This window comes from Salvelinus alpinus, chromosome 15, assembly GCF_045679555.1.
Source record: "Salvelinus alpinus chromosome 15, SLU_Salpinus.1, whole genome shotgun sequence".
Lineage (NCBI taxonomy): Eukaryota > Metazoa > Chordata > Actinopteri > Salmoniformes > Salmonidae > Salvelinus > Salvelinus alpinus.
The window spans coordinates 15067971-15088113 of NC_092100.1; the positions used below are offsets into that span (position 1 = coordinate 15067971).

At 44.2% G+C, this 20143-nt stretch overlaps 1 long non-coding RNA gene across 1 annotated transcript; it reads left to right on the top strand.

Annotated features, from left to right (window-relative positions):
* Positions 1-918: 918 nt before the first annotated feature.
* On the top strand, positions 919-3237 carry LOC139539261 (uncharacterized). The gene is made up of 3 exons (XR_011667899.1): positions 919-1041; positions 1479-1539; positions 1706-3237. It is a non-coding gene; the product is annotated as an uncharacterized lncRNA (long non-coding RNA).
* Positions 3238-20143: the final 16906 nt, after the last annotated feature.

Genomic DNA, 20143 nt, shown 5'->3' on the forward strand with positions numbered 1-20143 from the left:
AGCTAGCAAAATGTACAAATTCTGTACAATAATAGCCAATATTTGATTTGTTTATGGTATTGTTTTACATGTTCGTCACTGAACAGTTTTGTATTCTGAAAGCGACGATTGAATGGCAGGTTGGAATTACTAAACCGTTAATGCTGGCGCCCGCTGCATGCAACTTTGTTCTCTCTACTGTCACAGTTCCCTTCTGATTCTCTAATCAAATGGACCCACCTGCCCCTACCTGTAGATCTGAAAAGATTGGATAGGTGTAGGCAATGTTGCGGAAGTTCAATCCAGCCTCTCATAAGGCAAGGTGATGTAATTACCATATCAGTTAAATCTATCAGATCCTTTCAGATTTCCATGAGTGGGTGTGGTGCAGGAGCTAAGGGTTTATTTGGAATGCTTGCTCAATTTCACACATTCTTGACTCTGTATGCTGTGCTCTCTGAGGGTTTGCTGTGCGAAACCTGTAACCCCCCTGAGAGAATGCCTCAGACGAATAAAGCGAATAGTTCTGCAGCAGGCGGCCCTAGGCAGATGCCAGCACCGGACCATGGTGAACTGCCGCCACCTCAAGCCGAGCCCACGGACCTGGCCGCGGGGGACGGAGGAGAGGAAGACCAGGGAGACCTCCAGACAAGTCACCCAGCGATCCCAAGAAGTACAGGTACGGTGTAAGTTCAACTTAAAATGAAAATTTTATACATTTGAATATATAGCTGCATAAGTCTCACCGAGTAGAGATGGGATCATTCCTAATTTATCTGGAATGGCTAATTTCCTGACACTATTTGTACAATTGGTTGGCCCTAAAATGTTAGGTTGCGCCACAGTAACATATTGGCAGAACAATATCCAATACTAAAGCCTGTACTGCAACTGTAATGCACCAAGGCAACTGTATACTTTGTGTGTGTCCTCTACAGGTGATCTCCTCAGCCCTGGCCCTGCTCACCCCACAGAGGGCCAGACTGCTTCTGCTGTCTCCAGAGCACGAGGGCCACTGTTCCCTGGAGGAGAAGTGGTTCAGCACCAACTACAGCACGGAGGGTAAGAGCAGGGTTGTGTTGGACATTATATTCAGCCACCTTCAGAAGGATGTTGGATAATTTTTTTTAATAGTATCTCATTCTGTAATGACCATTTACCATGTCATTTTCATGGAAATACGTGGTAATGTATATACTTTAAAAGAAAGTGCTGCCCTAGTTTTTTTTGTAAACTTATCCTTGAAGCCCAGTTACAGGGATTGACTGAAATTAGGCCCACAGTCATTGTTATCAATATCTCGTTCCAGAATATGTTAATTCCATAGATCACTCCACATACTCAGTGACATGATCGTGTGTGTGATGTTAATATGGTGTGTTTGGCCTGGACTGTGTCTGTGACTGAGCCCTATGGGCCCTGATCAGAAGCTGTGCACTGGATAGTAAATGGGGTGCTTTGGGATGTAACTCGAGTGTCCTGTTCCTTTGTCCTGGCAGACCTCACTGAGGAGTGGCCTCAACCCTGACCTCCACCTGCCTACTGAAAACAAGTTCATTGGTCAGTACAGATGATGGACATTGTTGTGTACCAATCACATCCACTCTACAACATTCACTTTTTGGTCTATTGATATTGTTATACATGCTTTGCCATATTCATATTGCTATCCCGGTTTTTGTTTCCATAACAATGGATTTCACCCCGAAACCGTCGGACTGTCCAGACACAGATGTCCCGGTGCGGATAGTGAACAACGAGAGAGGCTGTCTCTGGTTCAAGGTGTGGTGGTATGTGTTTTTGTTAACTGGTAATGACTCTTGTTAGCTTGGGCTACTTAGGTAGTGTTTATAACGTCTACTTAGGTAGTGTGTATATAACTCCTACTTAGGTAGTGTGTACATAACTTAAGGGAATAGCAGTGACACCTGGGATTTACTATTTTTCAATATGTTTAAGACAGAAATGTTAGTAGGCTGACACATTTCAAATTATATCCTGTTTAAGTTTATTTAATACTGTCCCTAATTTTCAGAAATCTCCAGAGAAGTTAGTATTTTATCTGAAAACAAACCCCTTACTTAGTGGTTGTGGATGTTGACATTTTTTCTTTCAAAATCACTCTAAATGTGTATGTCTTGGGGCCCTGTAGCCTGGTGCTGTTTGACATCCTTGTAAACATCTTGGCCCACAACCTGGCAGAGCTGGCCTACGAGGCTGACATGGCCCAGCTGGAGTACAAACTGATCGCCGGGGATCATGGCCTGGTTTCAGGGTCAAGGGCTTCAACCACAAGCTGCCTGGTCATCAGGGTCAAGGGTTTTAACGACAAGCTGCCTGGTCATCAGGGTCAAGGGCTTCAACCACAAGCTGCCTGGTCATCAGGGTCAAGGGCTTCAACCACAAGCTACCTGGTCATCAGGGTCAAGGGCTTCAACCATAAGCTGCCTGGTCATCAGGGTCAAGGGTTTTAACGACAAGCTGCCTGGTCATCAGGGTCAAGGGCTTCAACCAGAAGCTGCCTGGTCATCAGGGTCAAGGGCTTCAACCACAAGCTGCCTGGTCATCAGGGTCAAGGGCTTCAACCACAAGCCCCCTGTGAGTCTCACACATGCACAATACGTACAGAGCCACGCAGTATGAACACACATAATGTTAGTGATGGCGGGGGGATCGATAAAGTTACATATTGCAATATTATTTTGGATGATATTGTATTGATACTTTGAGACTAACCTGTACCCCCGCACATTGACTCAGTACAGGTACCGCCAGTATACAGCCTCTGTATTGTTATTTTGTGTTACTTTTTTATTTATTTTTCTAACTTAAATTTTAAAATAAAAAAAATGTTTTTTATTTTCTCTGAGCTACGGATCCCTTTTACGGGATCACTTTCCTAAACAACCGCTAGAATTGCAGGGCGCCAAATGCATAAATATTACTAAAAATATTTATAATCATGCAATCACAAGTGAAATATACCAAAACACAGCTTAGCTTGTTGTTAATCCACCTATCGTGTCAGATTTTGAAAATCAATTTTACAGCGAAAGAAATCCAAGCTTTTGTGAGTGTAGCTTTCAATGCTACAACAGCTAGCCCCAAATTAGCATGGTCACGAAAGTCAGAAAAGCAATAAAATTAATCGCTTACCTTTGATAATCTTCGGATGTTTCCACTCACGAGACTTCCAGTTACACAACAAATGTTATTTTTGTTAGATAAATATTACTTTTATCACAAAAAAAACGCCATTTGGGTTGCGCATTATGTTGAGAAAACAAAAGCCGTGTTCCGTTCGACAAATTCCAAAAAGTATCCGTAATGGTCGTAGAAACATGTCAAATGACTTTTATAATCAATCCTCAGGTTGTTTTTAACAAACATAATCGATAATATTTCAAACGGACCATAACCTATTCTTTAAGAGAGAAACGGAAAATGGGGAGCCCCTCTGTCGCGCGCAGGATATATTCAGAGGACACCTGACTACTTTTGAAAAATGTCGCTCATTTTTCAAAATAAAAGCCTGAACCTATGTCTAAAGCCTGGTCACAGCCTGAGGAAGCCATTGGAAAATAAATCTGGTTGATACCTCTTTAAATGGAGGTTAGACGGGCCAGGGAACACAGATTAAAAAATTATTATAATAATATCACTTCCGGGTTACATTTTCTCAGGTTTTCGCTTGCAGAATAAGTATTGTTATAGTCACAGACAATATTTTGACAGTTTTGGAAACTGGAGTGTTTTCTATCCTAATCTGTAAATTATATGCATATTCTACGATCTGGGCCAGAGAAAATGTCCCTTTACGTTGGGCACGTTATTTAAAATAAATAAATAAATTAAATCTGACCCCTAGCGCTAAGAAGTTAATGCATTGTTGGTTAAGAGCTTGTCAATAAGCATTTTTTATTTTTTATGCATTGTTTGTTAAGGGCTTGTCAATAAGCATTTCACTGTAAGATACAGACTTCAACTGTAGGTGCCGATACGATACAACATCAGTCATGGAGATAAAAGTTCTGGAAACATGTTGGCTCACTATTTAAAAAGATGGAGAACAAGCTATAGGATCAATAATACCAGAGTTTTGGTGGAGGTATAGCCGACTATCGCTAGCGTATGCTTCCTAGCAATATTTTTAACAGATCGATAAATGTTATTTGTCACATGCGCCAAATACAACAGGTATAAAACAGCCACATGTAGTCTCTCAATACACAGACACCCACACTCTCTAGAGAAAGCGATTGATGATTCAATATAGGCAATTAATCAATCAATCGCTCTAGAGAGAGGGCTACTACACTTTTCCCAAATACCTGTTGTATTTGGCGCATGTGACAAATAACATTTATCGATCTGTTAAAAATATTGCTAGGAAGCATAAGCTAGCGCTAGTCGGCTGTACCTCCACCAAAACTCTGGTATTATTGATCCTATAGCTTGTTCTCCATCTTTTAAAATAGTGAGCCAACATGTTTCCAGAATTTTTATCTCCATGACTGATGTTGTATTGGCACCTACAGTTGAAGTCTGAAGTTTACATACACCTTAGCCAAACACATTTAAACTCAGTTTTTCACAATTGCTGACATTTAATCCTAGTAAAAATTCCCTGTTTTAGGTCAGTTAGGATCACCACTTTAATGTGAAATGTCAGAATAATAGTAGAGAGAATGATTTATTTCAGCTTTTATTTCTTTCATCACATTCCCAATGGGTCAGAATTTTACATACACTCAATTAGTATTTGGTAGCATTGCCTTAAAATTGTTTAACTTGGGTCAAACGTTTCGGGTAGCCTTCCACAAGCTTCCCACAATAAGTTGGGTGAATTTTGGTACATTCTTCCTGACAGAGCTGGTGTAACTGAGTCAGGTTTGTAGGCCTCCTTGCTTGCACACGCTTTTTCAGTTCTGCCCACAAATTCTCTATAGGATTGAGGTCAGGGCTTTGTGATGGCCACTCCAATACCTTGACTTTGTTGTTCTTAAGCCATTTTGCCACAACTTTGGAAGTATGCTTGGGGTCATTGTCCATTTGGAAGACCCATTTGCGACCAAGCTTTAACTTCCTGACTGATGTCTTGAAATGTTGCTTCAATATATCCACATAATTTTCCTCCCTCATGAAGCCATCTATTTTGTGTAGTGCACCAGTCCCTCCTGCAGCAAAGCACCCCCACAACATGATGCTGCCACCCCCGTTCTTCACGGTTGGGATGGTGTTCTTCGGCTTGCAAGCCTCCCCCTTTTTCCTCCAAACATAACGATGGTCATTATGGCCAAACAGTTCATTTTTATTTCATCAGACTAGAGGACATTTGTCCTAAAAGTACAATCTTTGTCACCATGTCCAGTTGCAAACCGTAGTCTGGCTTTTTTATGGCGGTTTTGGAGCAGTGGCTTCTTCCTTGCTGAGCGGCCTTTCAGGTTATGTCAATATAGAACTAATTTCACTGTGGATATAGATACTTTTGTACCTGTTTCCTCCAGCATCTTCACAAGGTCCCTGCTGTTGTTCTTGGATTGATTTGCACTTTTCGCCCCAAAGTACATTCATCTCTAGGAAACAGAACGCGTCTGCTTCCTGAGTGGTATGACGGCTGCGTGGTCCAATGGTGTTTATACTTGCGTACTATTGTTTGTACAGATGAACGCGGTACCTTCGGGGGTTTGGAAATGGCTCCCAAGGATGAACCAGACTTGTGGAAGTCTACAATTTTTTTTTCTGAAGTCTTGGCTGATTTTCCCATGATGTCAAGCAAAGAGGCAGTGAGTTTGAAGGTAGGCTTGAAATACATCCACAGGTACACCTCCAATTGACTCAAATTATGTAATTTAGCCTATCCGAAGCTTCTAAAGCCATGACATAATTTTCGGGAATTTTCCAAGCTGTTTAAAGTCAACATAGTGTATGTAAACTTCCGACTTCAACTGTAAGTATCATGATAATATTGTATCGTGACGTCCCTGGCAATTCCCAGCCCTAGTAGACGCACAGTATATATACACACACACAAACACCTCTCCTGCACTCATACTCATTCTGCCCATTCATACAACCCAGTGGAGGCTACTGAGGGGAGGGTGGAATGGAGTGAATGGAATGGTGTCAAGCACGTTTTTTTTTCTCGTGTGTTTGATACCATTCCTTTCACTCCATTCCAGTCATTATTATGAGCCGTCCTCCCCTCAGCAGCCACCACTGATACAACCCCAATCTATAAACCCATTCTATACTCAACAAATGTGCCCTAACTTCAGCCAACCCTAAAGCTGACCTGCCAACTCAACCTCCCTGCCTCTGTCCCTGTTGAACCTGATGGTGAATTACCTGCCAGACTTCACAGCTGAGCCTGGCGTGTTCACCATCCTCATCAAGCCAGAGAGGCTGGGAAAGTGAGTCCCGCCCTATGGGACTCCCAATCACGGCCGGATGTGATTCAGCCTGGATTCGAACCAGGGACTGTGGTGTCGCCTCTGGCACTGAGATGCAGTGCCTTAAACCGCTGCACCACTCGAGAGCCCTCATGATAAGGTAGAACAGAAAACCTCGTAGAGTAAGAGTTGAATACCCCTGCTCTAGTCTACAGTATGTGACTGCTCAACTGGCTGTCTCTTTCTCGCTATCTTTCTCGCTCTGAAATTCTAATTCTGTATGCTTTAATGGCATGAATGACAAAGTCGATGATGTTGCCAAAGCGAAGTGATACATGTAAAAATAATGAAAACAACAGTAAGAATAGTAGCTATAACACTAAAGATACAGGTAACCGCCCAAAAAAAGTTAGCGCCAACGTAAAGTGTCTTGATGGCGTTGGGCCGCCATGAACAGCTTCAATGCGCCTTGGCAGAGATTCTACAAGTGTAGGAGGTGGAGAGGAGCAAAACGGCCAGGCAGGTCAGATCAGCTGCAGCCCCAACCCTTTAGAGGAGGAAGAGAACCAAAGCCAGGCCCCTAAGACCTCCACCTCCTACGGAAAAGTGTCCAAGCTAGCCACAACGCAGTGCAGTGGTGTCTTCAGAAGAGAAACTGATCTCTCTCTGTGTCTCTCTCTGTGTCTCTGTCTCTGTGTGTCTCTCGCTCTGTCTCTCGATGTCTGTCCTGTCTGTCTGTCTCTGTCTGTCTCTCGCGGTCTCTCTCTGTCAATTCAATTAAATTTGCTTTATTGGCATGACGTAACAATGTACATATTGCCAAAGCTTACTTTGGATATTTACAATATGAAAATAATAAGAATCAAAATTGTCAACAGGACAACAATAACCAAGGGTCCAAATAACCATACATTGAAGAATAACAATAAGCATACAGTAGAGGACATGTGCAGGTTGATTGGTCTGTCAGACACTGTTCCTCATCTTATGGCAGGCAGCAATGTAGTGCGCTGACAGCCCACAGCTCTCTGCGTCCTCCCCCAACAGGACGAGTAGCCTACTCTCATCAGAGATGTCTTTGAAACTTTGAATAAGGCTTTCAAATTTGGGGAAATGACACTAATTGTTTTATATTTTTGACATTTTGTCAGGAAATGCAGCTCTGTCTCAGGTTCTGCTGTTGTGCAGTGGTTGCACAGCCTTTCCTATACAGGAAGCCAGGTTTTCCTGTGTCTACCCTTCTCAATGGCAAGGCTGTGCTCACTGAGCCTGTACTTTGTCAAGGTTTTTCTAAGGTTTTGATCAGTAACCATGGTCAAATAGTTAGCCACGGGGTACTGTCGATTTATGGCCAGATAGCACTACATTTTGCTTTGTGCTTGTGTTTCCCAATAATCAATGCAGTTTTGTTTTGACTGTTGTAATTTGGTTTATCCTGATTGATTGGATGTTCTGGTCCTGAAGCTTCAATGTGTTAGTAGAACAGGTTTGTGAACTCAGCCCCAGGACCAGCTGGATAAGGGGACTATTTTCTTTGCTCAGCTCTTTGCATTGCAGGGCTTGGTAGTGATATGAGAGGGGGTCACTGTATTTTAGATGTTTCCAAAACTTAATTGCTCTTTTTTGTTTTTATTATTAGTGGATATTGGCCTAATTCTGCCCTGCATGCATTGTTTGTAGTTTTCCTCTGGACATGTAGGATAATCTTACAGAACTCTGCATGCAGGGTTTCAATGGGGTGTTTGTTCCATTTGATGAAATCTTGTTTTGCAAGTGGACCCCACACCTCGCTGCCATAAAGTGCATTTGGTTCAATGACATATTCAATTAGTTTTAGCCTAATTTTAATAGGTATTTCAATTTTAATTAGTTTTTTAATGGTGTAGAATGCCCTGCGTGCTTTCTCTCTCAGTTCATTCAGTTCTCAATTTGTACCAATTTAGAACTTTGGTCTATTTCCCTGAGATCTGGATCTTCTCTGGAAAATCATTATTTTAGTCTTTTTGGGGTTTACTGCCAGGGCCCATGTCTGGCAGTACTGCTCTAGCAGGTCCAGGCTCTGCTGTAGGCCATGTGCTGTGGGTGACAGCAGGCATAGGTCATCTGCGAAGAGTAGGCATTTCACCTCTGAATTGTGGAGACTAACACCAGGGGCTGAGGATTTTTCTAGAATAGTGGCCAATTCGTTGATGTAAATATTGAAGAGTGCAGGGCTCAGATTGCAACCCTGGCGAAGGCCTCGCCCCTGGTTAAAGAATTCTGTTATTTTCTTGCCAATTTTAATGTTGCACGTATTGCCAGTATACATTGATGTAATTATGTCATATGTTTTACCCCCTACACCACTTTCAATAACTTTGTAGAACAGTCATGTATGCCAAATAGAATCAAATGCTTTTTGGAAGTCGATAAAGCAAGCGTATATTATGGTATTATTTTGGTGGACATGTTTATCTGTCAGGGTGTGTAGGGTATAAATATGATCGGTCGTGCAATGTTTTGGTATAAATCCACTTTGGCTTTTACTCAAAACATTTAGCTTATTAAGGAAGTTTAGAACTCTTACATTTATAATACTACAGAAAACCTTACCCATGTTATTGTTCACACAAATGCTTCTGTAATTGTTAGTCAAATTTGTCACCGTTCTTAAAGATTGGGGTTATGAATCTTTGATTCCAGATGTCAGGGAAACAACCTACACTCAGGATCAAATTAAACAGTTTTAATATAGCCAATTTGACATTTTGCACTAGTGAGTTTGAGCATCTCATTTAGGATGCCATCAGGTCAGCATGCTTTTAAATTTGAGGGCCTGAAGTTTCTTATAGAGCTCCAGGTCAGAAATTGAAGAGTCCAATGGATTTTGATTGTCCTTTATAGCTTTTTCTAATCCTTTCAACTTCTCATGAATTTGGCTTTGTCCTGCGTTTGTGTCAATTTGAACGGTGTTGTAGAGTGTTTTAAAATGGGTTGTCCACATGTCACCATTTTGTATCGCTAATTCCTCTTGTTTTGATTTTTGTAGTTTTTTCCAATTTTGCCAGAAGTTGTTTGTGTTTATGGACTCCTCAATTAGTGTCAGCTGCTTGCGGTTGTACTGTGCTTTTTTAGTTCTGAGTGTACGTTTATAGAGTTTTAGTCTCACAGTAATGAAGGCGTAATTCACCATTATTTGGGTCTCTGTGCTTTTGGTTGGATAGTGTTCTAAGTTTTTTTCTTATTTTACAATCTGCCTCAAACCAGTTGTCATCTGTGATCTTTTTTGTTTTGTTTTTTATCAATTTCAATTGTGCTTCTTATGCCATTTGCCTGAATATATAGTTGATGTTTTGTACTGCTAGATTGATGCCTTCTTTACTGTGAATGAATGTGGTATTCAGAAAGTTATCTAAGAGTGTTAGGATATTTTGGTTACAGGTTGCTTTCTGGTATTCTTCTGTGCTGTTTTGGGCCCATCTGTATGAATTTCTGAAGTTGTACAGCTTACTGGGCTGTGAATGTCTGGTTATTTCCATGTCTGTTCTTTTGAGGAACAACGTAATTTGGCTGTGATCAGACAAGAGGTGTTAGTGGCTTGACAGTGAATGAGCTGAGAGAGAAAGGGTCAATGTCTGTGCTGTGGCCAAGAGGTGAGCAGTAGGTGAATCTCCCCAAAGAGTCCCCCCATAACCTACCATTGACAGAGTACAGAGCCAGGCTTCTACAGAGCTGCAACAGATCCCTTCCGTTTTTGTTGACGGTGCTGTCACTGTTGTTTCTATGGGGGAGATGAAGACAGTTAGAAACAGTATGGCCTGTAATAAAGCTGTCCCCTCATGTGGTCGTTAGATCAGGTAGTGTTCCTATGCGCATTTGTGTCCCCACAGATGAGCACATTTCCCTGGGCCGCACTTCTGAAGAACCTCACCTGCGGTCTGCTACTTGTCTGTCTGTTCTATTAACTGAGTTTGAGCTTTCTGATGTGTGGAGAGTAAGGAATGCAAAAGTTAGGCAGTACACATGGTTAAAAGTTAATGAAGGTGGTGTCAGTACAGCAAGTTTAGACAGGTTGTATGTATCTGAGCAATACTGTAGAAGGGTTGGAAGGTGTGACATTACTTCTGTGGGTTTCTCTGATCACCATAATGTGTCTGTTGATATTCACTTGTCCTGTCCACGAAGGTCATCACCTTATTGGTACTTTAATGTTACATGATGTCATGTTTTGTGAAAAGGTTTTGTTGTTTTGGGGAAAATGGAGGGTCACAAAAGGGAATTTTGAGTCCTTGAGACAATGGTGGGAGGTTGGGAAGGCCCAAATACAATTGTTTTGTCAACAGTATACTGCTCTGTCTCATATTGAAGTTAAAGAGACTATCTGGGCCCTTGAACAGGACATAAAATCTATTGAATTGAAGTTGCTCACTCAGAATGACCCCAGACTAGTCATGAACTTACAGGACAAGAGAAATGAACTGAAGTCATTTCTACATGAGAGTGAAGGGTGCCATGATTAGGTCTCGCTTTGCTACCCTCAAGGATATTGATGCTCCTGGTGCTTTAAAGAAAAACCTAGGGCAGTCTTCATTGCAACGTAAACAGATGGTCTGCCTTCGTCTCCCTAGTGGGAAGGTGACCACGGATGACAGTGAAATGCGCCAACATGCCGTGGATTTCTACTCTGCCCTCTATAAGGCGGAGTATTGTGATTCTCTGTGTACTGAACAGTTGTTACATGGACTTCCTCAATTGGGCCCTGAGCAGAGAGTTGCTTTGAACTCTGACATTACTCTGCATGAGCTGTCCACAGCAGTTATGCAGCTCTCATCAGGCCGAGCCCCTGGCATCGATGGTTTACCATCTGAGTTCTATAAGCAGTTTTGGGGGGATTTTTATGAAGTGGTGTATGAATCTTTTGATGAGGGTTCTCTTCCTGTATCCTGTCAACGTGCTGTGCTTTCATTGTTGCCAAAAAAGGGGAATTTGGCTCTTCTAAAAAAATTGCTGACCTGTTGCATTGCTGTGTGCAGAATATAAAATTGCATCTGAATGTCTTTTAAACAGGGTGAAAGAGTATCTGGGGCTGTTGGTCCACAAGGACCAGTCTTACTGTGTACCTGACCGCTCTATCGTTGATAACTTGTTTCTAATAAGAGATGTTTTAGACATTTGTAAACTGTCTGATGTGAATGTGGGTTTACTTTCTTTGGATCAGGAGAAGCCTTTGACCGTGTGGACCACCAGTACTTGTTCAAAACAATGAAAGCCTTTGGGTTTGGGGGTGTTTTTTGTCTTGGATGAGTTTACTGTATGCTGGGGCCTCATGTATGGTGAAGGTGGGAGGTGGTTTGAGCTTCCCTATCCCCGTCAAAAGGGGTATTAGGCAGGGATGCCCAATTTCAGGACCGTTATATTGTCTGGCAATTGAACCAATGCTTTGTTTTTTAAGAGTGAGGCTTACTGGTTTCTCTGTGCCAGGGGTATTGAAGGGTTCCACGATAGCACTGTCTGCATATGCAGATGATGTGACAGTTTTTATTACAGGGGGTGAGGATGTGATTCTCTTTGCTACCCTCAAGGTTCTCTCAAACGCTCTGAAGGTGTATGAGGTGGCCTCCTCAGCTAAAGTCAATTGTGAAAAGAGTGAATCGCTGTGGGCAGGTCAGCTTCAGAAGGGGTCCGCGCCACGGTTACCAGGGGGTCTTCAGTGGCGGCTCCGATGTCTTTCAGAAAAATAACTGGGAGAGTGCAGTGGAGAAAGTGTGTGCCAGATTGTCAAGGTGGAAATGGGTGATACCCAGCTGTCTTATAGAGGAAGGGTGCTGGTAGCCAATAGTCTACAGTAGCTGCCTCTACCCTGTGGCACAGACTAATGATTTTATAGCCACCGGGGGTCTGATACAAGAGCTTCAGAGGACCCGTGTCAATGTATTCTGGTCTGGACAACATTGGATTAAAGCTGCAGCCTTGTACCTGCCACTGCATGAGGGTGGGCAAGGTCTGGTAGACATTTCTTCCAGGATCATGGCTTTCTGGCTTCAAGCAGCCCAGAGACTGTTGTACAGTGATGGTTCTAGCTGGGTCGACACAGCCTACACATTGATGAGGAGAGCGGGCTGTTTGGGCTTAGACAAGCATCTTTTCCTCTTAAAGCTAGAGGGGGGTGATTTTGTCTGGCTTGACTCCATTTTATGAGAATGTTATGCAGGCTTGGAGAGTTTTTGTCAAGTCCCGTAAGGCCGGCACACCACCAAGGATGTGGCTTTTTGAAGAGCCTCTTTTTTACAACACTGCCATCCAGTCCCGTGCTCTGGGTTCAGCCAGCCTACGTTCATGTTTTTTAGGTGTGGGGTGTACCAAGCTGGGTCATCTGATGCAGAGCAGGAGCAGATCGTTGGAGGAGCTGGGAGAAAGAGCAGGGATCCGATGATCTCGCCTACTGAGGAAGGTCGTAGCTGAGGACTGTAATTCCTTGCCTGTACTTCATCGGCAGTATGTGACTGACACTTCCAATTCTGATCGGTGGACGGAGGGTCTGGATTATGTGTTCCCTGCGCTGAATGTTAGTGCTGCGGCCGGGGCATTCGAGGAGGACGTGGGGATGCTGCTTTCCTTGGATACCTGCTGAGGGAGTTCAAGGCGGTGGAAAAGAAGGCCATGTACAAAATCTGTGGAAAAGTGTCCCGTGCTTCTTCCCTGGAAGGGGTCAAATCGACGAGGTGGGCGGGTGTGTTTGGTCCAGGTGCCTCCCCAAAAGGCTGTTGGGGGTCTTTATACAAACTGCCTATTGAAAAGAGGACAGCTGACCTCCAACGGAGGATAATACATGGAGCCATAGCCACCAATATGCATCTGGTACACCTGGATCCTACTGTTGGGGAAGGGTGTCCATTCTGTGCTGAGTCTGAGACTCTGGCACATCTGTTTTTACAGTGTTCCAGGTTGGTTGGGATGATTGACCTGATCACTAGCTGGTTCTCAGCTCTGGGAGAGGTTTTCTCTTCCCAACAGTTTATATTTGGGCCAAAGTGCAGGTTTAGTCGAAGGGGTGTAGTTCTCTTGCTTAACTTTGTGTCAAGGGGCAGCTACATTAGCAATATGGAAGACATGAAAGAACAGTATTGGGGGACAGGGGTCTGTGGATGTGGTGGGAATGCTAGAGGGATGTTGGCAGCGAGACTGAGTTGAGTTTGCCTATTACATTTAAGTCATTTAGCAGACGCTCTTATCCAGAGCGACTTACAAGTTGGTATTACAAAATGGTTAACAATATTGATCTGTTTATGAGTATTTAGGGTATTCAGAGGCTATTGTGTTTAGTTACTGTGGAGGAAGATTTGATGTTGTGTTTTTAATTGATGTGTAACCATGGTTTTGTATGAGTGTTTATCGTGTTGTGGGTTCCCAGACCCAGTAAAGGTTATTTAAAACTCAAACTCTCTCTCTGTCTCTCTTTGTCTGTCTGTCTGGCTGTCTCTCTCTCTCTCTCTCTGGCTGTCTCCCTCTATCTCAATTCAAGGGGCTTTATTGACATGGGAAACATGTTAACATTGCCAAAGCAAGTGAGGTAGATAATATACAAAAGTGAAATAAACAATACAAATTAACAGTAAACATTTCAAAACAATAAAGACATTACAAATGTCATATTATGTATATTTACAGTGTTGTGTACTTTAACCATTTGTACATTGTTACAAGGGAAAATAAAGCATAAATATGGGTTGTATTTACAATGGTGTTTGTTCTTCACTGGTTGCCCTTTTCTTGTGGCAACAGGTCACAAATCTTGCTGCTGTGATGTCACACTGTGGTATTTCACCCAGTAGATATGGGTGTTTATCAAAATTGGATTTGTTTTGGAATTCTTTGTGGATCTGTGTAATCTGAGGGAAATATGTCTCTCTAATATGGTCATACATTGGGCAGGAGGTTAGGAAGTGCAGCTCAGTTTCCACCTCATTTTGTGGGCAGTGTGCACATAGCCTGTCTTCTCTTGAGAGCCATGTCTGCCTACGGCGGCCTTTCTCAATAGCAAGGCTATGCTCACTGTACATAGTCAAAGCTTTCCTTAAGTTTGGGTCAGTCACAGTGGTCAGGTATTCTGCCACTGTGTACTCTCTGTTTAGGGCCAAATAGCATTCTAGTTTGCTCAGTTTTTTTGTTAATTCTTTCCAATGTGTCAAGTAATTATCTTTTTGTTTTCTCATGATTTGCTTGGGTCTAATTGTGCTGCTGTCCTGGGGCTTTGTGGGGTGTGTTTGTGTTTGTGAACAGAGCCCCAGGACCAGCTTGCTTAGGGGACTCTTCTCCATGTTCATCTCTCTGTAGGTGATGGCTTTGTTATGGAAGGTTTGGGAATCGCTTCCTTTTAGGTGGTTGTAGAATTAACGGCTCATTTCTGGATTTTGATAATTAGTGGGTATTGGCCTAATTCTGCTCTGCATGCATTATTCTGTGTTCTACGTTGTACACGGAGGATATTTTTACAGAATTCTGCATGCAGTCTCAATTTGGTGTTCGTCCCATTTTGTGAAATCTTGGTTGGTGAGCGGACCCCAGACCTCACAACCATAAAGGGCAATGGGTTCTATGACTGATTCAAGTATTTTTAGCCAGATCCTTATTGGTATGTTGAATTTTATGTTCCTTTTGATGGCATAGAATGCCCTTCTTGACTTGTCTCTCAGATCGTTCACAGCTTTGTGGAAGTTACCTGTGGCACTGACGTTTAGGCCAAGGTATGTATAGTTTTTTTTGTGTGCTCTAGGGCAATGGTGTCTAGATGGAATTTGTATTTGTGGTCCTGGCGATTGGACCTTTTTTGGAACACCATTATTTTTGGTCTTACTGAGATTTACTGTCAGGGCCCAGGTCTGGCAGAATCTGTGCAGAATAGTTGCTGCTGTAGGCCCTCCTTGGCTGGTGACAGAAGCACCAGATCATCAGCAAACAGTAGACATTTGACTTCAGATTCTAGTAGGGTGAGGCCGGGTGCTGCAGACTTCTCTAGTGCCCGCGCCAATTCGTTGATATATATGTTGAAGAGAGTGGGACTTAAGCTGCATCCCTGTCTCACCCTGTCTCTCATCAAGGCCCTGTGGGAAGAAATGTGTGTGTTCTTTTGCCTATTTTAACCGCACACTTGTTGTTTGTGTACATGGATTTTATAATGTTGTATGTTTTACCCCCAACACCACTTTCCATCAATTTTGAAATCAACAAAGCATGAGAAGACTTTTCCTTTTTTTGGTTTGTTTGGTTGTCAATTCGGGTGTGCAGGGTGAATATGTTATGCTGGTGAATGAGGACCCAAAAGCGACGTAATAGAAACAGAGTCTTTATTCCAGTATTAAACAAATAATGATTCTCCTGGATATATCGATGGTAAATCCAAAACAGGAAACTGAAATCCTCTCGTCAGTAGAGAGGAACGACTGGAAACGCGACCACAGACTGCAGGTCGCTTCAGGAAGGCACAGGCCGTAGCTGACATAGACACCTGCTCACACGCAGCATCTGAAGAAGGCAAAAACACGACAGGGCGGAACAAGGACAGAACAGCAAACATCAAACGAGAATCCGACAAGGACAGGAGCGGAAAACAGAGGGAGAAATAGGGACTCTAATCAGAGGGCAAAATAGGGGACAGGTGTGAAAGAGTAAATGAGGTCGTAGGGAGAATGAGAAACAGCTGGGAGCAGGAACGGAACGATAGAGAGAGAGAAAGAGAAAGAACCTAATAAGACCAGCAGAGGGAAGCACAGGGACAAGACATGATAATCAATGACAAAACATGACAGTACCCCCCCACTCACCAAGCGCCTCCTGGCGCACTCGAGGAGGAACCCTGGCGGCGACGAAGGAAATCATCAATCAACGAACGGTCCAGCACGTCCCGAGAAGGAACCCAACTCCTCTCCTCAGGACCGTACCCCTCCCAATCCACTAAGTACTGGTGACCACGTCCCTGAGAACGCATGTCCATGATCCTCCGTTCCTTGTAAATAGGAGCGCCCTCGACAAGGACGGGAGGGGGGGAGGGAAGACGAACGGGGGCGCGAAGAAAAGGCTTGACACAAGAGACATGGAAGACAGGGTGGACGCGACGAAGATGTCGCGGAAGAAGCAGTCGCACAGCGACAGGATTAACGACCTGAGAGACACGGAACGGACCAATGAACCGCGGAGTCCACTTGCGAGAAGCTGTCGTAAGGGAAAGGTTACGAGTGGAAAGCCACACTCTCTGACCGCGACAATACCTAGGACTCTTAATCCTACGTTTATTGGCGGCTCTCACAGTCCTCCCCGCAGACGAAGGCAGATCGGTAATAAAGTCTAAGGCGATCTGAGACCATGGTCGAGAAGGAATGGGAAGCGGTCTAAGACGACCGGCAGGAGGAGAGTTACCTGACTTAGTCTGCGCGCAGTCCGAACAAGCAGCCACGAAACGGCGCGTGTCCCGCTCCTGAGTAGGCCACCAAAACCGCTGGCGAATAGAAGCAAGCGTACCCCGAACACCGGGGTGACCAGCTAACTTGGCAGAATGAGCCCACTGAAGAACAGCCAGACGAATAGAGACAGGAGCGAACAGAAGGTTACTAGGACAAGCGCGCGGCGACGCAGTGTGAGTGAGTGCTTGCTTTACCTGTCTCTCAATTTCACAGACAGTCAACCCGACAACACGCCCTTCAGGGAGAATCCCCTCGGGTTCCGATGACGACAATCGATGAGAAAAGTAAGCGCAAGGATGGACCTTATCGTCAGACTGGAAGCGCTGGGACAGAATGGCTCCCACGCCCACCTCTGAAGCGTCAACCTCGACAATGAATTGTTTAGTGACGTCAGGAGTAACAAGGATAGGGGCGGATGTAAAATGCTTCTTGAGGAGATCAAAAGCTCCCTGGGCGGTACCAGACCACTTAAAACAAGACTTGACAGAAGTCAGAGCTGTGAGAGGGGCAGCCACTTGACCGAAATTACGAATGAAACGCCGATAGAAATTAGCGAAACCGAGAAAGCGCTGTAACTCGACACGTGACTTAGGAACAGGCCAATCGCTGACATCCTGGACCTTAGCGGGATCCATCTGAATGCCTTCAGCAGACAGATAATCATCGAGAGCCTTACGTTCGGGAGCCGACAGAGAGAATAATCTACCCCGAAGAGAAGTGGTCCCCGGATGGAGATCAACACAACAATCATACGACCGGTGAGGAGGAAGAGAGTTGGCTCTGGACCGACTGAAGACCGTGCGTAGATCATGATATTCCTCCGGCACTTCTGTCTCATCACCAGGCTCCTCCTGAGTAGAGGGGACAGAAGAAACAGGAGGGATAGCAGACATTAAACACTTCACATGACAAGAAACGTTCCAGGAAAGGATAGAATTACTAGCCCAATTAATAGAAGGATTATGACATACTAGCCAGGGATAACCCAAAACAACAGGTGTAACAGGTGAACAAAAAATCAAAAAAGAAATGGTCTCACTGTGGTTACCAGATACAGTGAGGGTTAAAGGTAGTGTCTCATATCTGATACTGGGGAGAGGACTACCATCTAAGGCGAACATGGGTGTGATCCTCCCTAACTCTCTGAGAGGAATGTCATGTTTCCGAGCCCATGCTTCGTCCATAAAACAACCCTCAGCCCCAGAGTCTATCAAGGCACTGCAGGAAGCAGCCGACCCGGTCCAGCGTAGATGGACCGACAAGGTAGTACAGGATCTTGATGGAGAGACCTGAGTAGTAGCGCTCACCCGTAGCCCTCCGCTTACTGATGAGCTCTGGCCTTTAACTGGACATGACATGACAAAATGTCCAGCAGAACCGCAATAGAAGCAAAGGCGGTTGGTGATTCTCCGTTCCCTCTCCTTAGTCGAGATGTGAACACCTCCCAGCTGCATGGGCTCAGTCTCTGAACCGATGGAAGGAGATGGTCGAGATGCGGAGAAGGGAAACCCCGTTAACGCGAGCTCTCTTCCACGAGCTCGGTGACGAAGATCTACCCGTCGTTCTATGCGGATGGCGAGTGCAATCAAAGAGTCCACGCTGGAAGGAACCTCCCGGGAGAGAATCTCATCCTTAACCTCAGCGTGGAGTCCCTCCAGAAAACGGGCGAGCAACGCCGGCTCGTTCCAGTCACTGGATGCAGCAAGAGTACGAAACTCTATAGAGTAATCCGTTATGGATCGATCACCTTGACATAGGGAAGCCAGACCCCTGGAAGCCTCCTTCCCAAAAACTGAACGATCAAAGACCCGTATCATCTCCTCCTTAAAGTTCTGATAAACGTCAGAACACTCAGCCCTTGCCTCCCAGATAGCTGTGCCCCACTCCCGAGCCCGCCCAGTAAGGAGTGATATGACGTAGGCGATCCGAGCTCTCTCTCCAGAGTATGTGTTGGGCTGGAGAGAGAACACAATATCACACTGGGTGAGAAAGGAGCGACACTCAGTGGGCTGTCCAGAGTAACATGGTGGATTATTAACCCTGGGTTCCGGAGACTCGGAAGACCAGGAAGTAGCTTGTGGTACGAGACGAAGACTCTGAAACTGTCCTGAGAGATCGGAGACCTGAGCGGCCAGGGTCTCAACGGCATGACGAGCAGCAGACAATTCCTGCTCGTGTCTGCCGAGCATTGCTCCCTGGAACTTGACGGTAGTGTTGAGAGAATCCATAGTCGCTGGGTCCATTCTTGGTCGGATTCTTCTGTTATGCTGGTGAATGAGGACCCAAAAGCGACGTAATAGAAACAGAGTCTTTATTCCAGTATTAAACAAATAATGATTCTCCTGGATATATCGATGGTAAATCCAAAACAGGAAACTGAAATCCTCTCGTCAGTAGAGAGGAACGACTGGAAACGCGACCACAGACTGCAGGTCGCTTCAGGAAGGCACAGGCCGTAGCTGACATAGACACCTGCTCACACGCAGCATCTGAAGAAGGCAAAAACACGACAGGGCGGAACAAGGACAGAACAGCAAACATCAAACGAGAATCCGACAAGGACAGGAGCGGAAAACAGAGGGAGAAATAGGGACTCTAATCAGAGGGCAAAATAGGGGACAGGTGTGAAAGAGTAAATGAGGTCGTAGGGAGAATGAGAAACAGCTGGGAGCAGGAACGGAACGATAGAGAGAGAGAAAGAGAAAGAACCTAATAAGACCAGCAGAGGGAAGCACAGGGACAAGACATGATAATCAATGACAAAACATGACAGAATACGTGTGTTGTACGGTAATTTGGTAAAAAGCCAATTTGACATTTGCTCAGTACATTGTTTTCATTGAGGAAATGTACGAGTCTGCTGTTGATGATAATGCAGAGGATTTCCCCAAGGTTGCTGTTGAAGCATATCCCACGGTAGTTATTGGGGTCAAATTTGTCTCCACTTTTGTGGATTAGGGGGATCAGTCCTTGGTTCCAAATATTGGGAAGATGCCAGAGCTAAGGATGATGTTAAAGAGTTTTAGTATAGCCAATTGGAATTTGTTGTCTGTATATTTGATAATTTCATTAAGGATACTATCAACACCAAAGGCCTTTTTCGGTTTTTATTTTTTCCTGTAATTCATTCAAGGTAATTGGAGAATCCAGTGGGTTCTGGTAGTCTTTAACCTCTCTGGGATATGTGGGACGCTAGCGTGGCCAACATCCTGTGAAAATGCAGAGCGCCAAATTCAAATAAATTACTATAAAAATTAAACTTTCATGAAATCACACATGCAAATTAAAGCTACACTTGTTGTGAATCCAGGGAACGTGTCAGATTTCAAAAAGGCT